Raw genomic sequence first — 18,639 nt, forward strand, 5'->3', positions numbered from 1 at the left:
TGTTTCCTTGCTCTCTTTTCTTATACTTAATTCACATCTGGTGTTTTAATTACTATGGCTTTAAAGTCTATTTTGATCTCTAGGAGGGCAGATCTCCACTCAGTCTTCTCATACATTTACCCTTCTAAATGAAAGGTAGGATTAATGAAGTTTCCCTACACCAAAAAAAATTTGCTATTAGGACTTTACTAGAACTATGTTAAATTTATAGATTAATTTGGAAAGAACTGAAATTTATATAAGATTGAATCTTCCTAAGCAGCAATGCAATATACAAATCCATTTATTTCAGTCCTTTGTGTTTTTCAATAAAGTTTTTTTCTCATGGAAGTCTTAGGAAAATATAATTCTAAAAATATCCCATTTACAATAGCATAAAGCTATTGTCGGAACTTTGTAAAATATTTAGGGATGTCTAAACTATTTCTGGTATGCACGTAACTCTTTGGTATTTAAATATTCTTTTATCTAAACATCTTCCTAAACTCTTACTAGTTCTAATTGTTTTTGAGGGATAATCATATTGCAAATAATGATCACCTGTCTCTTCCTTCCTGATGTTTCAGCCTGTCTTATTGAATATGTTAGGACTTCAAAAAAAGGTTGGATAATAGTATAAAATTGGTCATATTTATATTATTCCTGATGGAATATACAACATTAGAGGTAGCTCCATTTAAATACGTGTGTTGTCTGTTTGACAAAATCTCCTTGTCAAAATAAGCAAGTTTCCTTCTATATTTGGTTTTAAAAGTTTATGTGTGTGTTTTATCAGAAGTGAATGTTGAATTTCATTGACTATCTTTTGCTATCTATCCAGATAATTATACAGTTTCTTTCCTTCAATATAATAGTATAGTAAGTTATATTAATTAATTTTCCAAAGTACATCAAATGAATAAATGGATGAATTAAATCATCCTTGCATTTCTGGAATAAACTAATTGATTCTGATTTTTTTTGTATTACTATATTCTATTTTCTCACATAACATTTAAGATATTTCCCTGTATATTTTTATTTTTTTTATTCTTTATTTTTTTGAGGAAGATCAGCCCTGAGGTAACATCCATGCCCATCTTCCTCTACTTTACACGTGGGACGCCTACCACAGCATGGCTTGAGGAGCAGTGCCATGTCCACACCCAGGATCCGAATTGGCGAACCCTGGGCTGCCGAAGTGGAACATGCGAACTTAACCGCTGTGCCACCAGGCCAGCCCCATGCCTGTATACTTTGAAGCGAGACTTGTCTGCACTTTTTTAATTGTGTGCTATTTTTGTCAGATTTTATGTAAGCTTTATGCTGGCTTCATAGATTCCAAATCATTTTTTCTTTTTAAAAATATTTAAAATATTCCTCTGGGTCACATCCCTGAAACAAATTGAGAGTCTTCCTTATCTGAACATACAGTCCCTCTGTATTAGCTATCCATTGCTATGTAACAAATTACCCCAAAACTTAGTGGCTTAAAAAAACCAAACACTTATTACCTCACCATTGTTATGAGTCAGGAATTCAGTAGTGGCTTGGTTCTTAGCTAGATGGTTCTGGCCGATGACCCCTCATGACATTATAACCAAGATGTTGGTCAGGACTGCAGTCACTTAAGGCTTGACTGCTGCTGGAGAGCATGGCTGTGAGCTGGAGGCCTCTGTTCCTCACCACGTGAGTTTCTCTATAGTGCTGCTTGAGTGGCCTCCTAAGATGGCAATTGGCTTCTCCCAGGGTAAGTGGTCCTAGAGAAAGTGAAACCACAATGTCTTTCATCACCTAGCCTTAGAAGTCACATACGACCACTTCTGACATTTTCTATTGGTCACACAAATCCTGATACAATGTGGGAGGTGACTACACAAGGATGTGAATACAAAAGGCAGAGGTCAGTGGTGACTATTTTGGAGGCTACCAGAACCTCTCTTTCTTCTCTATATTTTGGACTCCCTTCTTTGAAGCAATGCTCTTGGAAATCAGAAGAGCATTATCTGTGGATACTATTGTAGCTACAACTTTACAAGAGGATGCTCAGCCTTCATCTTAAGTAACTGGGGTAATTATGTGTATACACATGCATGTTTTCAATGCTGGTGACTAGAAACAACTTTCTACCTAATGAGTCTGGATTTCTGTTTATGAATATTTTAACTCCTGTAATTTTTAATGACCCCATACTGTGTTCAAAAGTTATTTGGAAATATTGTTTAGAAAGGGTGATGCCTCTAGTGAGTAAGGATTTGCCCCAGATTTTTCTCTTCTACCATGTTCTCTCTTTAAAAGGAACATAGAGTTAAAAGATGAAACTGGGAACTTCTTCGGGGATGGTATTAACTAAGGTTAGGTTAGGTACATATAATGCTTGCTCACTTGGGAAAAATTGCCCTGTGGACATCCTCAGATAGCAAGAAGAGAAGCATTTACTCCATGTTTATGTGTATGTGTGTGTGGGGGGCGGAATTTCAGGGTGAGGGGGAAGTGTCATGTTATTTTATTTGAACTTGGCATTTAATTCCGTTTCCTTTTCTCTCTCCACTGAGAACATCACAGTATTAAAAAAATTTTTTTAATGAGACTATAAAAGTTGAGTTACTCCTTCCTCCTTCCCATTTTGTTTTCCTTATATCTATGCTACCTGCAAACAATCTCTCTTAGACTGTGTTTATACAAGTCCTTGTATTAGCTTACTTGCCTGAAATGACTTAAAAGATATATTTTTAAAACTAAGTCATCAGTTTCTATGCATTTATTTTTAACAATGCAGAGAAATTTGCCTTCTTCAAATTCTTTGATCAGATACAGTTACTATTCCTCCATCCTATCCAATTATTATTCTCATAATTCAGGACTTTCCCCTGTCTACATTCTGAAAAACTTCTCTGGATTATTCTTCCTATTGTGGAAAGTACCCTATTTTATCTACTTTTCTCATCTGGAAACTTCTCCCATTCCCTTACCTTATCAACTTTGTTTCCACATCTACCTTTTCAACCTTTTTAACACTGTATTTGAACATTAATCAGGAATGGAAGAAAAGAGAAAATTTATGAAAGGGGAGCTTCAAAGTAGAGCTACTGAGTATGAAGAACTGAGGTGCAGGTGAAATTTTCTTATTTTATTAAAATATCTCCAGTCATTTACAAAGGTCCTTTCCAGCTCAGATCCTTTGATTCTATAATCTTCGTTTATTTGTTTGACTTTGGCTCAAAATCATTTCTTGTGAAATCTTGCAAGTAGGACAGATTAAGAAAAATAAGTTATTCTTGTTGATAACCAATACATAGTCCAGATTCTCACATACTGGGGGTCTCCTTACCCCAAGTGCCCAGGGGTCACAGTGAAAGGAGAGAAGTAGCAACATACACAACTATCGACCACCTTGCGTATAAAATGATTCTGTGGTTCCTTTCCCGTCTAGCATTCCTGACTTCTATGATCAGAGTTGTTTCTAGTCTGATCACAGGGGACAGAGTGAACTGGGGCAGGCAGGACCAGAGGCTGGAACAGTGTGTTTTAGTCCTTGGTCTATGAGCTCCACAGAGTAACAGCCATTAAAAAAGCGATGTCCACCCAAGCATCTTTCCTTTGCTTCTCCATGACATGTCTAAGTGGGTCTTCCACTTCTCCACAGGATCAGGAACCTGAAGTCACCTCCAGTGAGCACTTCTTTGGCAGATGGAGCTTTTGAACTCTTGGTTTCTCTTGGAATTTTCCTCACTATCTCCATTCCTCTTTCCCCGAACATGTTTAAACATTCATCTAGCATTTTGAACTTTTTAAAAGCACTTCCACATCCCCAATAGCATTTCACATTTATAACAGTTTAGGAATGGGAGGAATTATCTTCATTTTAAAGAAGGAAATCGAGTGCCTGGCAGGTTAAATGACTCGCTAAGATTAAATACAATAACAAATATTAGCGGCAGAACCATAGCAGAAAAGTGATGAACTGGGAGCGAGGAGACCAGTATGATGACCGTATACTCCCATTGCTAATATGATGCGAACAGCGCCCCCCGCACTGTGCTCACTGACGAGTTAGAACGACATTATCCCCGAGAACTCACAATCTACTCCATTGAAAATCTTCCCCTGAAAGAAATGTTTTTGGACTATTCATCTTTGGTTCTTAAGATGTGGATTTTGGGGAAACTGAACATTTTTGAAGTTTTAAGATTTGGCAAAATTAGGACAAAGCAGGTTTTCCAAACTGGTTGGAGGCAAATAGGCCAAGAGAATATGGTAACCAGATTTCGCACATCTAAAATACATTCCTATTTATGAAAGGGAAACTTTCTAAATCAGCTCAAAGCAGTACAAGATGGAAATAAAGGTCTTATGCCAAAACTCCAGCCACCACAAAGTCTGTTCAGTTCCCTCAGAGCCGGCTCAGCAACGTGACAGTGTCTCTCATTCCCGCCCGAAGGCTGTGCCCCGCCCTTCCCAGGCAGCGGTTTCTCTCTCACAGGCAGGACTCTGGCAGCTTTAAGACGCTCCACGTTCAGAAGGGAGAAGCCAGAGTGGGACGGCGGCTCTGTGAGTACCGGGAGAGGGCGTGGGCCCTGGACTCCATGCTCGGAGGCACCGCTGACGTCAAACCCTCACCTCCCTCTTGCTCAGACTGGAGCAAGCACACAGAAAACTCCCTTTTGCAGCTGTGCAAACTGTTCTTGCCCAACTGCAACACACCCACTGCCCCTACAGCTATTCCAAATCCGCAGTTTCTTTGGCCATATTCAGAGGGAAATAAGAAACTGTCTATTTCCCAGTCGGCCCTTTTTCAGTCAGACGAAATTAAAATGAAGCCTGAAGTTTAAATGAAGTGCTCTTCCCATTTGCACTCTGGAGTTTTTCATCCTCCTTCCACCTCAGCTTGGTTAGGGCAGTGCTAGCTGAGGGCTTTTCTTCCGGTGTCTCCTAAGGAACATCCTGGAAAGTTGGCTATGAGGCTGCATTTCCGTCTAATATGTATCTGTGTTAGGTCTCAGATGTGCCTCCTTACCCTCTCTAGTGGAATGTGGACATGGAACGTCAGGAATCTATTCTAAAGGCTGGTCTTAGAGAGGGAAGGGGAGGGGAGAAAGTGAATCAAATTTGTCCCATGTCTTATGAGAACTCATTGTCACCACAGTCAGGCAATACACAGACTGCCCAGAGCTCCATCTCTATCTCTGGGGGAACCCAACCCAGTCCTGCGGGAGAGAGGAGGCCGTTTTCCTTGGTGGGAATGAATGGTGGAATGTGCAACTTTCATTGGAAGCTCAGGTGGGGAGGGAGGAAATACCCCTTCCACATCCATCTAAACTGTGCTCCTAAGAGGTTGACATCAAGAGAGGTGTTAGAGGTTTGAGGGCAGGGCAACATGGAGATCTTGGGTGACTGTTAATCCCAAGGACCCTGTAAATCCCAGTGGTTCCCAAGGGTGTATCAGAGTCATCTATGGAGCTTTCTAGAAATAAAACAGCCATGCTTCAAGTGCAGATATTCTAACTTAGTAGAAAGGGGCGCTGCAGGGCCTTAACTTTTGTGTAGTTTGAAAAGTTCTACAGTGATTCTCCTGTAGGAGGTTTCCTGTATCTGCCAGTTTTCTCAGCTGGCATGTGTATCAAAGCCACCCCTAAGGGTGCAATTCTAAAATCACTGGAAAAAAATTCTTTTAAGTGGAAATCTGCAGTACAAGGTAAGGAGATAGCCAGTTTAAAAAAACTAGAGGATATAAAGCTGGGAAGATTTATGGTATACAGCAATAAATGCCTCATTTGTAGACAAATGGAGCAGGGCTGTTATTTCTAGGAAAACTACCTTCGCCTACAGCAACAGTCAGTGAAAAAAATTAATTGTTTTCTAGCTGCAGAGATAGTATCCAGCTGGGGGTGGGAGGGAACAGGCAGTCTCATCCCGGGAGGTCGGTAGATGGGTAATGTTAGCCCCACCCCTCTACTCAAGGAGCATGCCCTGGGGACCGATGCAGGGAAATAAGCACCAGCGTTTTGAGCTCTCATTTTCAGTGGTATTAGACACCTTGAATGTGTTCTAATTGTTAGGACTTTCATTTATTCCTTCCCTAAATATTATTGACCAGACCTGCTATGTGCCAGTCACCAGATGCTGGATCCTAGAGGGACAGTGATAATGCCACCAGAACTTTTTCTCTAATCATTTCTCTTCTTGCCTTATTTTGACTTGGCCTTAATTTTTCATTTAGACTCTTTCCACATGATAGAGATGTTGCATTCTGCAGCCTCCCGAGTTATACTCTTCAGCTTAGAAACTCTAACAAAAGAGGGAGCTTCTTTCCTTCAGCATCTATCAATCATTCTGAGGGCTGTGCTTGGGTCACATGCCCAACCATGGCAGATGATATTTTCATTGGTGTGGTGTGGCCACACCAAAGTATTCATTCCATTCCACCTGTTCTTACTATGTGACTGGCACATCTCCCACGTGGGGACAGGGGTGGGATATGGGGGAGTGGGGGGAGGCAGGGTCCTACGTTCCTGCCTCTTGAATCTGGGTGGGGGCTGCAGTGTGATGGCCCCAACCAACAGAGTACTACGGAAATGATGATCTGTAACTCTTGAGGCTGGGACATCAGGAGGACACAGTTTATACCTGGCATATACTGTCTCTCAAGACACTCATCTTTAGATCCCAACCTCCATGTTGTGAAGAAGCCCAGGTCACAGGGAGAGGCAACATATGGGTGCTTTAGCCAATAGCCAGCATCTACATGTAGACATGTGAGTGAATGAGCCTGCACATAATTTCAGCCCCCAGACTTCAAATCTTCCAGCTGTGGCCCCAGACATTGTGTTACAGAAACAAGCCATCCTGTTCTGCCCTATCTGAATTTCTGACCAACAAGCCATAATAGATCATTATTTATATTTTAAGTCACAAGGTTTTGAATAATTTGTTGTGCGTCAATAGACAAATAATTGTCCATTGAGCCAGTCTCTGTTGCCTGGCAAATGGAGCACTGTGAGCAGGGGAGCAGCTGTGTTCCTGAAGAAGAGAGATGTGAAACGTTGCTAGGTAGGCGAGATGGATGTACACCACAACCCAACAGTCATCCCAGAAGTTAATTTCCTGTGAGTGTCACTAAGAGAAGATGAGAAATTTTGTTCATATGTATATAATATATATAAAATATACATATCTGAACAATCGAAGCCAGTCATTATGATCAACAGTAAATGGGAAAGATCCTGATTTTCCTATCTAATTCCACTTGCTACCTCTTGAGCGGTCTAGTATTGTCTAGGTAACAGATGTCTGCTTCCTCAGACTTATTGTTTAGGCGGCGATTCTCAATTCAGCAAGACCTGAAAAATGAAATTTCAAAAGTGTTACAAGGAAAGTTTTGAGCACAAGTTGAATTTCAGCTATGTGACTTAGGAGGCTGAGCTTGAAAGCTGGTCTAAGAAAGAGGTTCTCTGGTGGTCTTTAAGAAGAGACCACACATGGGCATAAAGTGGGGGATCACTTTCAAGACTCCTTTGCCAGCACAGTTCCCCTCTCCAGACTCCACTCTGAGCCATCCAGGAAGGTGCTCATCTGTTTGCCAAAGGTCAGGGTAAATTTGCATAACCTCCGGCTGAAACTTAATTCCTCATTAGCAAAAGAAAATATGCTCTCTGGAAGTTCCCAAAAAAGTGTTTTTTTTTTTTTAGTTTTGCTTTTTTTTTAAGAGAGTCAACCAAAGTACATTCTCAAAGTTTGTTGTATGTAATTATTTTTATAAACTTCTACTAAAAATTCTCTTATACAGACCCATTTTGAAAGCTCAAAACACAGGAGAAGGAAACTATAAATTAAGCAATATCTAAAACATACTCTTTCTCACAGAAAAAACAGTTTATTCAGTCAATTTAAATGACAGCCACCAGAGAAGCCAGAGACTGGCCTTCAGGATCAGGGGCGAGATATGAAACTACAATGCCTGCCTCGAGGCCCCTCCATAAAGAAAAAATAAAAACAGTAGACATTGAGACGTTGTGTCTCTGAGAAAGTCGGGCTTTGGGGAAAAGGGAAAAGGTGAAGTTCGATGACCCCAGCTCTCTGGTTGGATGGTGGTCACGGAACCGAATGCATCCTCCAGCTCCACTTCCTTTCAAACACAGAGCAATTGCCAATGAAAGAGAATACATTTGCCCTGTCCTCCTCTTAAATTAAATTTTGTCTTGTAAAGAAATAACTCACATACCTGCGCCTTATAAGTTTAGCCCTAACCTTCAACCCATTGCAGCTCTTTATTGCCCATGGGTCCTGTCCCCGTGCTACTCCATGCTATTCTCTGAATAAAAGAGCACTGCTGCCAGACCTTGAGAGTCCAAGAATCTTTCTTTCAACGACTCAGCTCGCTGAGCCCACATCATTTCTTCTGGTGGCCCGTACGGGGATCTTGCTTCACCAGCTTGGGAGCTGAAGTTCTAGTAAGTGCACTTTTCTTCCTTGTGCCTTCCTCTTTTTCAAGGGTGGATCTAAATTCACTTCTTCATCAGGAACTTTCTCGGACAGCTGTATGAATCCAAGTTTGCTGCCCACGGCTACTCTATGGGGCAAACCATGGCGTTCAGCCTGAAAAGAATCAATACCTTGAGCCTGAGGGTGATAAAGAATGAATTAATCCATTCCTTCCTAATCCTGTCTCTAATATATAAATTTTACATGAGCATGGGTCAGCCACTTAAGCCATTAGGACAGTCACCAATCTCCAAGACTCCCGTGGCAGGTTTCTTTTTTTTTTTTTTACAGATTTTATTATTTTTTTCCTTTTTCTCCCCAAAGCCCCCCAGTACATAGTTGTATATTCTTTGTTGTGGGTCCTTCTAGTTGTGGCGTGTGGGACGCCACCTCAGCGTGGTTTGATGAGCAGTGCCATGTCCGCGCCCAGAATCAAACCAACGAAACAAGGGGCCGCCTGCAGCAGAGCTCGCAAACTTAACCACTCGGCCACGGGGCCAGCTGTATGCTTAGGAGAAAAACAGCTTCCAAATTCTTTTTGGTAACAATCTTGAGTTTTGCCAAGTTAAGTTAAATGATAAAAATCTGTTGGGTATCTGGGTCATTTTTGGATAGGATGGAACACTGAAGCATTATTGCTGAACATGTCTAAGTTATCTACTTTTGACTTCTTATTGCAGAGAGGCTAAAGGATGTTTGGGCCTATTAGCAAACATGGCCTGTGTTTATGAAGTAACATGTTTCTGGAAATTATGAAAAGTGTTTAGAATGCTGATGTAAAAGTTCATAATTGCTTACCTTTTTAGTTTTTACCAGTGTCTGTTAAGCACTAAGAATTCTAATTAATATATGAAATTAAAGCTACTGGAAATTAGTAAGGAAAATAGCTCTGTATACAAGGAAATTAAAATGTATGTTTTCAGTAAAGAAGGTATAAAGATTGGAAGTATTTTTGTTTGTTGGGTTAAGAAAGATAAATTTGTCTTAAAGTACTAGAAGGGAAGAAAGAAAGCATGGGGCAAATTCTGAGTGTGAAAGGAAAGTTGTAGATGGTTTGTGAAAGAAATTCAGAAAGGAGTTTTATGCCTGGTCAAGTTGGCTAAGATGAAAGTAAATCCAATTAAGTAAATGAGTTTTAATAATAAGCTGGTGCAAAAATTAAAATTTGGTTTTCTCTCTCAAAAGGATAATTTTCTTGAAATTTTGGTCTGCCCTTGATAAAAAGGTTATAAAAGGTGTTCCTTTGATCAAGTCTGCCTAAAAGACAAATCTATGTTTTGTTAAAATAATGACTGAGGTCACTCTGTTAAGATTTTTTGACTGTTTCTGCTGTCACTTTGAATAGACAGCAGAGCGTTGTTTCGCAGTGAGTGTTATTTCCTATTTGAACAAGTGTTTTAAAAACTTTTGATGTTTTTGACAAGCTTCTCCCTCAAAAAAAAAAAAAAAAAATTCAAATCCTGAATGAAAGCTTTCTTTTGACCTGGTAGAAGGAAGAAAATTTCTCTGAGGATTTTCAGAGGGCCCCTGAGACTTCTCAAAGAAATCTGCTCTCTTCCTATAAGGAGGAAAATACTAAACTAATTAGGCTTATTTGGTCTATTAATTGCAGAGAAAGCATTGTCAAATAAGTGATGATAAACTTTCTTAGGTGGTATTATTTTGGTGAATGCTATTGATATAGGTATTATGAAATTATATAACATTTCTAAAATTCTAATCTGTCCTGGTTGTCAGCCATAATTCCAGTCGTCATCTTGAAGTGTTGTATGCCATGGAAGTAGCCAAGTTTCTTTGCCAATTGCCCTTTTGAGTCTTTTGTCATTTGCAGATAGTTGCTGCTTTACTCTGATGCTTTTTGCTTTTGCAAATATGTTTCGTCTTCAGAGAAATTCATGGAAAGGATTCTGATGCAGGATTCTAGAATACAGTTTTCTGATAAACTTTCAGATGGTGAAACTGAACTGGGTAATATATTACAGGATTCTAACAGAGAAATTGACCTTATAAAACTTCTAACGGAAGATTAAGATCAAGAATAGATTATACAGTACTGTATGAACTGGTGAGGATGATTACAATTTTTTATGACTTTTGTTTGAAATGTTGATTTTTTTGATGTTTTGTTTTGTTTTCTCAGATTTAAGGAAATCTTTTTCTCTTTTCTCGTATACTAACTATGTCTTATAGCAATTTGGTGAAATTATACCTTTGTGAGCAGAACTGAAACATTTATCTTTTTCTCTCTATCTGATCCCTCCAGAATTTGGAAACTCTTTGTAAGTGAGTATGGTTATTTCATGGCAATATAGTTATTTGCATAAGTTCAATAAGAATTGGCTCTCCTTATAACAGGAGACATTTGGAAACATTGGTTATCTTACCAAGTCTTTGACTGGAATGTCATATGTGAGAGAAACGTACAAACACAGATATGACAATACCACCCTTGAGGAATAAAGCTGACTTTCTGGAATAAAGCCAGTTGGAAATATTGGCCTGGTATCTTGTTTACAGAAATTCCAGCAATATTACCTGGTAGGTAAGGAAGCTTACTTATCTGGCAGGTGCAAGTAACCTCGAAATATTATTGGGGACCTCGAGAATAGAGGAGTCCACCCAAATCTGTAGGTACTGCAGGCAAAATCTGATGGCAAGTCCTTGGCTTGGCTTTCCTGGCCTCGAGAAACCTTTAAAGTTCAATCTGAGATTCCTCATAAAAAGATTCCAGCAAAGCAGATTTAAAAGAGCCTATATGATCAATTGCTATTCTTGCTGTACTTATGTAAATACTTGGACCAAGTTTTATTGAAGTTACACTTATTTTGCAAACCAGTTAATCTTCATTTGACTATCATTTTTAAGAATGAGGGTGATTTTAGTGAGAAAAATCATGTTTCAGTAGAAGCTATAGTACACGTTCATGGATGTTAGATTCTAGCTCTCGTCTACAAGATTCATTTATTACTAATCATGTCTCCTTGTGGCCATCTGTCTGTAATACCTGAGAGCTCCCTGGCCACAATCAAACATTTTCCTTCAACTCTAATGCCCAAATACTAACTAGACTTGCCTTGTCACAGGTGGATCATAAACAACAAGTTCCAAAGGTAAAGTCCCCGACCTATTAACCACACAGGATGCACTATATCAAATTTGGGACGAATATATTTGGCTCACTCCTACTAGTGGTCAACTCAGTCAAAAGGCCACTCTATGTTGGGAACAAACCAATAACGCCTGTGACACGTGGCATAATAGCACCTGACCTATGGGACAAATTTCCCATTGTATGTGTTCTCATATCATAGCCTTAAAAAATGCTAATTGGTTTGGGACTGACTGGGATAGATGGCCCAGCCTACGTTCGTTAGTCTCTAACGGCATTCATTGGTTATGTGGCTCCAACTTATGGCCTTGGCTGCCACCTGGGTGGATTGGACGATGCACCCTAGGCATCATCTGGATGCTAGTTAAAACTGCATTTGCTATATCTCCTCCTGCTAACCTACTCAACCTGTGACAATGCTGGACCCATTCTGTCTTCCACTCGTATGATCACCTTGCCTCAATTTTCCTTCCCCAGTTAGGAATTGAAAGTGTCATCTGGCACATGGAAGCCCTAAACAAATTTACCATGAAGGCATTAAATGATACACAGCATAGCCTTTTGCTGCTGGATTTAGAAGTGGCTCAAATGCGTAAGGCAGTCCTCCAAAACTAAATGGCAATGGATGTCTTGATGGCAGCACAGGCAGGCACTTGTGCCATTATAGAAACTGAATGTTGTGTCTATATTCTTGACTACCATCAAAATATCTCTGGCTTCCTATCTGATATAAGCCACCAAGTTAAATCCATGTCTGACCCTACCCTATCCCTAAATGATTGGTTGGACTCCCGGTCAGGTCCAGGTCTCTGGACTACTATCAGAGCCTTATTCACTGGGTTATTCATATTGCTTGTATTGCTTACTATAATTTGTTGTCAATTTCGTTGTTTGTCTTCCACATGTCAACAAAGTTTTGCCTCCTGGACCACTTCCCTTCAAATGATTCTGTCATCTCCAGAGAATCTGTATACCTTGTCAGCCTTGGACTCTACAGGCACAGCCTTCTGTTCCATTGAACTTCCTGCCTGTACCATTATGGCCCCATTTAGGGACAGCTCTATGACTTTGTATAGCCAGAAATAGTTACAGAAGATTGACCATTGTCCATATCACCAAAAGATTTCAGGGCCAAATGGGTTTGGGGGGGTTTATGATGAGGATCAAGGCTGCCCCAGGGAGAGAAGTCCAAGGCATCCTGCCCTACATACCAATCTATATCATCCTCTGGGAAGCATAGGACATACTGACCTGATTCGACCTGATTCCTATCCAAAGTTGTAGGATCACCCAATAACCAGACCCCACCTGCACTGATACCATTTAAATGACTTTTTTACATGATCTTTCCTCTGTCTTGTAAAGAACTAACTCACATACCTGTACTTTATAAGTTTAGCCCTAACTCTCAACCCATTGTACCTCTTTACTGCCCCTGGGTCCTATCTCCATGCCAGCAGCTCTTCACTGCCCATGGGTCCTGTCCCCATGCCTGCAGCTCTTCACTCCCCATGGGTCCTGTCCCCATGCTACTCCATGCTATTCTCTGAATAAAAGAGCACTAATGCCAGACCTTGAGAGTCCAAGAAATCTTTCTTTCGACTCCTTGGCTCACCAAGCCTGCATCACATTTGAGTGGCTTAACACTGAGCATTCACACTGTTGTGTAACCATCATCATCCATCTCTAGAACTTTTTCATCTTACCAAACTGAAACTCTGTATCTTTCAACAGTAACTGCCCGTCTCCTTGCCCCAGCCACTGGCGACCACGATTCTACTTCCTGTCTCTATGAATTTAATTACTCTAGGTACCTCATGTAAGTGGGATCATACAATAGTTGTCCTTTCGTAACTGGCATATTTCACTTAGCATATTCAAAGGATGTGTCAGATCCCTCGTTTTTAAAAGCTGAATAATATCCATTGTATGTATGTATCACATTTGGTGAGTCTTTTAAGGAGATGGATTATCTTCAATGATAATCCTCAGGACAGACTTTGTGGTTTCTATAATCTTTTCAGTATCAAATATTTGTTTAAATATGACCTTTTTCTTCTATGTTTTATCATTATAACTGGTTTCTTTTTCCTCCATACATCCCTTCTTTCGTTTCTCCCTTTCTTCCTTCTCCCTCTCTTTCTCCGTGTGATTGATAGCAGGTGATACATACTGCTTGTATCATAACTATATAAATACTTATCTCTCCAAGCATATTGTCAGTTTCTTGAGAGCAGAAACCAAATCTCACCTTTTGGGAGGTCCTGAGTAAAGTCGAGTAAATGCTCAGCAGAGGAAAGTTGAGTTTACCTGAGTGGCATGATACTCAAAGTAGACAGCTAAATAATGATCCCATTCACAGATTTCTTAAAACCAGCTAATCAAAATCCAGACCTGTATGTCTATCCACGTGTTAGATTTCTATGGCCACCATAACTAATTTCCATCAACTTAGTGGCTTAAAACAACACAAAGTTATTATCTTCTAGTTCTGCAGGTCAGAGTTTGATATGGGTCTCACTGGATTAAAGTCAAGGTGTCAGGGGGCTGTGTTTCTTTCTGGAGGCTCCAGGGGAGTATGTTTCCTTGCTCCTTTGGGAAAATTCAGTTCCATGTGGTATGTAGGACTGAGGGCTCTGTGTCTTTGCTGGCTGTCAGTTGGGGGCCGACTTTTGCTCTAAGAAGCTTCTCTCTGGACTTTGCACATAGCTCCCTGTATCTCAGAACCCCTAAGGGGGCATCAAATCCTCAGGTTGCCATCTCTCTGACCTTCCTTTATTGTTGTATTTCTCTCACTGCAGCCTGGAAAGACTCTACACTTTTAAGAACTCATGTGGTTAGATTGGGCCTACCTGGATAATCCATCTTATGCACCATAATCTTAATCACATTTGCAAAATCTCTTTTGCCATATAAGGTAACATATTCACAGGTTCCGGGGATTAGGGCATGGACGACTTTGGGAGCCATTATTCTGCCTACCACAATTTGTAAGCATCTACTCCAGAGCTCCTTGTCCCTGATCTCCCAGTCTTTCTCTTTCTGGGGCCCTGCCTAGCCTGTCAAGTCATTTACCCTCCCCATGGGTCCATATACGTTCTAGCTTCAAGTTACTCCTCCTTCTACACAAAATGAATGACCAGTTGCACTGCCCAAAGCTCTGCCCATTGGGATGATTTTCCCTCCCCACTGTCTTTCAAGGCCACCCCTAAATGGGGCTATAGTGCAGGTTTGATTTGTTTTTAAGTGTGCACACACATACTGAGCTGCCCATTGTGAACCAATCTCAGCCTTTTTCTTCCTCTGTTACCTGGTCCTAAGGGATCCCATATGTGATCACAGGTGTGAGCTGAAGGACAGGTGCTTGTGTAAGAGTAACGGATGAAATGGGGATGTGGGTTATCTGCCTATACAACTTGCTTATATTCTATAATCCTACCTGTGGTCAATCCTGATGCAGCACTTCTAGTTTATAATGGATTGCCACTGGCCCTGCCTGACTTCTTGCCTTGGTGGGCTGGACCATATGATCAAGTGCTGGAGTCTGGACCTACTACAGAGCATTTTCCAACTCTGGGCCCCACTCAGAGCTGGCAGGCTTTCACGTCGTTCACTCTACTGTTTGGAGCAATACATCTGCGTAGAGAATATTCTGCTTCTAGAATCTAAAGTGGCCAATTAGGTGTTGTACTTCCCTCTTCATAGTTGGAAGTGCAAGAAGCAATAATTTTTCCTTTACTTTGGAGAGTATGTCCCAGCTTGCCTCAGACTAGAGGGCACCTAAAAATTGTACTGATGTAGCACTCCCTGTAATCTTCAAAGGATTTATCTCAAATTCTCTGGAGTGCATGTATTTCACCAAGGCCTCCAATGAGCTAGCCACTTTGTGCTCATCTAGTCTGATTAATATGGCACCATCCATAGAGTAGACCAACGTGAGCTTCTATGAGATGTCCAGGTCTTTTCAGACTATTTTTTAAGAAAGAATGGGAGACAGTGAACACATATCATTGTGCATTCCAAATGAATGTGAAGCATCAAATTGTTTTTTCTAATAGGATTGTAAAAGAATGTGTGACCCCATATCGTGAGCCTGAGAACATGCTAATCTGTTCTAGCTGTCATAGCAGCTGTAATTGGGGCTACTACTCAGTTGAGTTTCTACTAATCCACTGTCATCCTTCAGTGTCTGTCTGGTTTCTGCAGGGAGTAGACTGATGAATTAAATGGAGATATGATGACTACCATCTTTACAAGGGGTGGAATAGAAAGGTGGATGAGGAAGAGTTTATTGATTTGGGAGCTCTCTCCCAGAATACATTCTAAATAATCTGGAGAAGACCCCAGGAGATGGTTTGAGCGTGATGCTAGGATGGCTCCTAGAAGGATGGTAAAGGAGGTGGCCCAAGCAAATGAGGTAAAAAGACCAGAGATTGCCATGGCATGCAGTGAAAGGGGAACTAAAAGGCTCAGAGGAGACGGCATGCTAGAGTGGACATACTATGTAAAGCTGGAAAGCCTGATTATGTCAGGACTTAACCCTGTTTATTGATCTAGTGTCCAGGAGGGGAGTAGGGGCAGATTCTGGGGTCAGGGAGATGCATGTTGTCTTATGGGAGAAAGACCTCTCCTTTCTCCTCAAGTGAGGCAGATATATTATCTTTTAGAAAGGAGTAAGGGGGCCACTTGTGCAGGCTCAGAAGGTTAGGAGAAATCTGGGCAGTGAATATTTTGGGGAGCATATCTCCAGGTGTCCCCATGCCACGTGTCCAAGTCCCATTCTTTCCCAGCCAGTGCCCTGACCTTGGCAGAGTACACTGTTTCGGTTTGGAGTTAAACCTTCATTGGAGCTCAACTGCTATTTCAAATTCCTGGGGCTGCTTCTCAGCTTTCTCAGCCCTCCCACTGTAGGAGGTAATACATCTTCATATGCTACCAAGGATGGTCTCTCTGGTATTCACTCTTAGCTTATAATTGTCAGCTAATCACTCTCTGCTTTTCATTATGTTTTTTCCAGATCATTGAGTTTATCAATAGCCATCCACTTCCATTGTACTTAGAGTTATTATTTCCCTCATATTTCTCAAATACTTGATATATATCATAAGCACCTCCCAATGAATTCCTTTCCACCAGTTCATCATTGGTTGAAAACCTCAAGAATTGCATTGCTACCTAGTATCAGGCGCTGTCTGTTGCTCATCTACTGTCAGCAATGCGGTCTATTTGCCAGGTGGGTGTTGGATGATTCAGTTTCAAAATCTTGTCTCAGTGCTTGACACTGAGGGCTTCTGCCTACAGCACTCTCAGCGGCCGGGAAAGTAAGTGCTTCATTCCTGAAGACTGGGTGGTGCATCACAGGGTCTCAAGTAGTCTTAAGCCCCTATTACAAATCAGAGCACTTTGATCCAACTTCAGAAAGAGCCTATTTCAGGCAAAATCCTTCCCCCGGAAGGCTCTTGTGAAATAAAGGTAGATCCGTGACCTTCATTTCCTCAGAAAAGCCGTACCTTTTGGTAGATTATAGCTCACAGACAAGTAATCAGTTAATGGTGCTTATTAGATGCCTACTATGCACTCAGTCACTCTACTTAGCATAAAGAGAAAAAAATTGTGCAAGTTTCTAAATATATCTTTAAAGAAACATTGTGATTTTTGGTTACTATTGCCAATATTTAGACTGAGTTTTGAAGTAGTCATCCCACTTCTATTAAAGATTAAAGAATTTTTTTGGCTCATAGAGGACACTGCTTAGCCTTGACAAAATTTTCAAACAGTCTAGGGTTCATGCTGGTAGTTCCTCTTGGGCAGGCCAAAGACGCGGATTAAACGTACATTGGCCAGCAGTGGCCCTGGGAGAATATCTGGAACCCCGGTGGTCTCTATTCCTCTAGCTTCTCGGAAAAGTAGGGAGTGAGTGTGTGGTAGAACTGCTTCCTAGGGACTTTCGAGGAGCCAGACGTTGTCAAGTCTAGCGACTCCTTCCTCTCCTTCCACTTGTTTTATTGTTCTCTGATGCATCCCATTGCCAGCCCACCCCACACCCTGAGACACAGTGGCTTGCCTAACAACTTGAGAAAGTAGACAAGGTCCTCCAGGGGTGCCTGCTGGTACCATGGCCACTCTTGTAGACAGTGACCACTCAGAGGAGGCTTGGGAGTACCTCCGTCTCATAAGGATGTTGTAGTTTTTCACCAGGTGGATCTGCTCCAACTGGGGAAGGAATTCTAGAGGCAAGAATATTCATTCTCTACTAACTTGTCATTTGACCATATTGTTGGCGTTAATCTGCCTGCTTTTGACCAAATGACTCTTGACCCATTGCTTTTAGCTGGTTAAGTTTCTCCTAACTTGGACCCATTTACCCTTGGCTTCCCCATTGTCTGAGTATATGAAAAAATAGAAAAAATACTTATTCAAGTCATCAATAAAAATATTGAATAAGACAAAGATCTCTCTATCCCCACTCCCATTCTCACCCACCTCTCATCCACTACTCTTACTCAGAATATTCTTGATGATTGGTAAATAAAGTCCTTTATGGAAATATCCAAAGTCTAGTCTTAAAGTCGTCACAAATGGAGGAGTTTGAAAAGAAAATGAAGAAAAATTGACCTTATCTGCTGTTTGATTATTTGGGATAGTCTTTGAATAAAATGAGTTAATACAGTAAGCACACTTAAATAGCATTTACTGAATATTTACTATCTACTAGAAACTGTTCTTTGTATTATTATCTTATGTATTGGAAGTTTGGCAGCTGACATGTTGTCATTTCCACCATAAGTACATTAAAATGTACTGAGTAATGGATTGTGTTTAAAATTCAGTTATCACAACATGAGTAATTTTATTTACTTAGATGCTAATTTGATATTTCAGATTGTTGCTGCCTGAATAAAATGACACTATATGGTGTAAAAAAAAAGTCTAGAAAACTGCTGATGACTCACATGAAGTTAGAAAGTGTGTGAATGCCTAGCCACAGTGGCTATCCCTTGGGATTTTCTAATTCTGTGAAAGGAATACTTTACTTACTGCCCTAAAGGTATTTCGTACTTGGAGCTAAT

This window comes from Equus quagga, chromosome 9 (assembly GCF_021613505.1).
Source record: "Equus quagga isolate Etosha38 chromosome 9, UCLA_HA_Equagga_1.0, whole genome shotgun sequence".
In the NCBI taxonomy this organism is placed as follows: domain Eukaryota; kingdom Metazoa; phylum Chordata; class Mammalia; order Perissodactyla; family Equidae; genus Equus; species Equus quagga.